Source organism: Saccostrea cucullata, unplaced genomic scaffold (genome assembly GCF_032062105.1).
Source record: "Saccostrea cucullata isolate Sc308-1 unplaced genomic scaffold, CSIRO_AGI_Scuc_v1 ctg1716, whole genome shotgun sequence".
In the NCBI taxonomy this organism is placed as follows: domain Eukaryota; kingdom Metazoa; phylum Mollusca; class Bivalvia; order Ostreida; family Ostreidae; genus Saccostrea; species Saccostrea cuccullata.
Genome location: NW_026938586.1, coordinates 76,716 through 80,500, shown reverse-complemented (window position 1 = coordinate 80,500; position 3,785 = coordinate 76,716).

The window sequence follows — 3,785 nt, the reverse complement described above, 5'->3', positions numbered from 1 at the left end:
ATAAAGTTTAAATTAACAGTTTCAAGACTGCAGACTGGAGGATGTAATTAAAAGGTGATAAAACATGAAAGGATGTGTATAACGTACATTTAAAGGTACTTGAACACAGATTTGAAGTTAATATTTTCTCTATAATATTACGACTTATATATTTTAATAGCATTTCACACAAAAATTAATTAAAAATCTTATTTCATTTAAAAGTTATTAAAACTTCAATTTTTTTGGCGGGTTTGATTGACACATCCTTGCACTTTCACAAATTTTAATTTTACTCTTAATACTTAGAAAAAATGGCAATCTTGTTGTGTATAAATGAAAAATATGTATACTATAATCCAGAAAATTCAGAGTATACATGTTCGAAAGCAAAACAAACACACAATATATTGCCAGGCCGTGCAGTTGTGGTGAGCAGACTTTGACGAATGAACGCACCCAGTGAATCGTAAACATCAACAATAACAGAGCTCGTGCCATGTTTACAAAAAACTGTGTACATAACACGGGTGTGATTGATTTGCTAAATTCAGTACACAACAGTTAGCTCAGAATGACGATACTTGTAAAGGAGTTTTGCTTTCTAACATTTCTACTCTGAATAAAATTATTTTTCTGGATTAAAGTTTTAATATTTCTCATTAGTACATAAAAAGATTGCCACTTTTCCTAAGGATTAAGAATAAAGATAAAATTTGTGAAAGTGCAAGGATGTGTCAATCAAACCCGCCAAAAAAATTAAAGTTTTAATAACTTTTAACTGAAATAAGATTTTTAATTAATTTTTGTGTGAAATGCTATTAAAATATATAATTCGTGATATTATACAGAAAATATTAACTTCAAATCTGTGTTCAAGTACCTTTAATAGGCACATCTGTCAAAAAGGTAAGTCATAACGGTCAGCAAAAGAGGTCAAAGGACGCCGTGGGCAAGGGATAAGTTTCAAGTCAAATTCAACGTAAACCATACGATTAATCATAAAGTCCCAGGGCAACAGACCTCGACGTTATACACAGGTGCGAAAGCTTATATACGGCTGAGTAGAGGCGGCGCTTTGAATAAGTTCCATATTTTATAATAAATAAAAGAAAGAAATCAATTTTGCTCGTTTTATTGTCATAACAAGAGCAGCTGCCTTAATGAAGAAAATTATCGTTATTAAAATTAATTTTATTGGATGGCTAAATTTTGTGTTTAAAAGGGCATATTTGAGAATTAAAATGTTTTGTACTTTAAATTGGCAAATAGGGCTATAAAATAGCGAAAGAGTTGTCTTTCTTGGATGTGAACACCATTCATCCATCATTTACACTTGTGTCAGCTGTGTCGATAACATGATTTTTATTCTTTTTTTTAATTTAATTCAATTTTAAAATAAGAATTTTTAAGAAATTGTATAATTAAAAAATGATTGATTTTTGACATTTTTTTTCTTTTTTCACATCATGCTTAAAACATTAGTATGATATCATCTTTTATTCTTTTCATACTTTATAGGTATTTCTTGAAAGGCCCAAGACAGTCCAATAAGTTACCTAAAACTGTCCAATAAGTTAAAATAATCTGTCCATTATTAAATATTAGACAGTATTTAATGACTTATCGGATGGCTACAGAATCATGTAACTTATTGGCTTAAGAAAACATAACACAAATGTTTTTAAAACAATTATTCTAACATGTTTCACAGTGCAATCAAGTCATAGAACAAAAAAACTAACTTTTGTAATTATCCCAATGAATGATGAAACGAATATTCCAATTCACAATGATATCAAAACTCGAATTTGAAGGAAATACTCGTATCTCCGAATTCTATAGTGGAATGAAATTTTCACCAACAACACACGAGGGGAAATCACCTCTCCTGGCAAGAATCGATCACTGCTTCCTATTTCTCACTAGTACTCTGAATAATTTTGCTCATTTTTCTGCAGGAGCACATCCATCGTTTTTTTCTACTACAGGAATGGAAGGGTGTTTGGTCAAAAGTCTTGTCTTAATTAAATTGTAGTCTTGTCTACTCCTCTCCCGATTCGTTTCTGTCTTCTGCAACAAAAATTTGTTAAGTTTATCACTCAACACCTTAACTTCCTTATAAGCATGAAAACATCAATGCTGGGTACTGTGTAACTTTCTCTCTGTCCAGTTAAAGAACACATTAACTGCCTTTTTATATTTTTGCTCTGATTAGCCCCTTCTAAATCATCTGAATATTGTTGAATTAATAACGGAATCTTCCTATGTTCCATTTGTTCTTCTGCATCCTTGAAATGCCTTGACCAAAAGTTGAGAAATATTCAAGGAAAACAAAATCCACTCTGTCAGAGTTCAAAGTTCATTATCTTGACATTCCTAGGCTCAAAATATCACGTGAGAATGACATATGCATTGCTCTACATATCTGAATTTATTTTTTTTTGTATTATAAATTTACTTTCTCCCTCGGAAGAAGACATGCTTTCAACATCCACAATCTCAACAAAATGATGTTGGAATCTCATGGCTTTTGATTAAATGTTCTATAGTTATTTATTTAAAAATTGTACTTACCTGTAACTGTCCACTAGGTTAACAAATTGCAATGAATGTAAGTTTCTTTTGATTGTAAATAACCTTCACCTGAGACAGTCCAATAAATAGGCAATGTCTACTTAATACAGTGGATGAGAAAAAGTTCTAAGAGAGTACATTATAAACACAATAGCGTAAATGTTTTAAGTAGGTTATAGGCATCAAACTGTCCATTCTGTGAGAAGAATGAACTATTGTCGGGCCTAACGGACCTCCAACAGTTCTTTCTTCTTACAGAATGGACAGTTTTTGGCCTATAACCTTTACGTATGAAAAAAGTCAGTCAGAATTGGACTTAATGATAAATTTAATATACATGTACATGTATATGCTAACAAGGTCATTTTATCAACCAAAGAACTTACGAAATTATGACTTTAAACGAGACTGCTGATATTCTTGTTTCATTAACTTGTTTGTCAATAATTTACCTAATGTGGCTGATTGATTTGAAAAAAGAGTAAGCCCTCTCGATCTTTTTTTCCGTAGCAGTCCAAAAAAAGATCGCTAACTGAGACAGAAGGATAACATCACCATAAATTCGTAATGTATTGTAGACGAATAGAATAGGGAGTAGAAAGTGTATCGATCCTAAAAAATGGAGAGGTAGGGGGATAGGGGTCCATTACTAATGTGCCTGATCATCAACCATCCTTTTCTCTTAGGAGAAGTGGGCAGGATATTACCTACACCCAGGCCGGCGAAAGTCTGTCCACTTCTCTAAAGAGAATTCATTCATCGTTTCTAGCCATGACCCGGAGTCCGCATATAGCTCTCTCCAGAATGGGAGTGGAGCGTACATTTGGCCATGGTTAGCGACGATTCTATCCACTTGAATCCTCGGTTATTGATCCACTATTTCGAGTTATCTCTCTTCGCTTATGTCAATGTGCAAAGAAGGTTGAAACTTACTTACGGCACTTATCCACATTTTTATATAAAAAAAAAAATTATGGAAAGCAGACTTCAAAAAAGTGGACTCTTCCAAGATTGATTTATTAGGCTTTTGTTCCCAGGGGTATTATATTTCCTCCTGCATCATCACCCAATATTAAAACTTATTTAACTCTGGTACTTTTGATTATCCATTCCTTTCTTCAGCTTTCCCTCAACCTGTGACTTGCGACAGCCAATATATATATATTTAAATCTCTGTTGACCTAATGCATCCTTTAAAGGACGTCACTACATATAAAACAAACACTGTG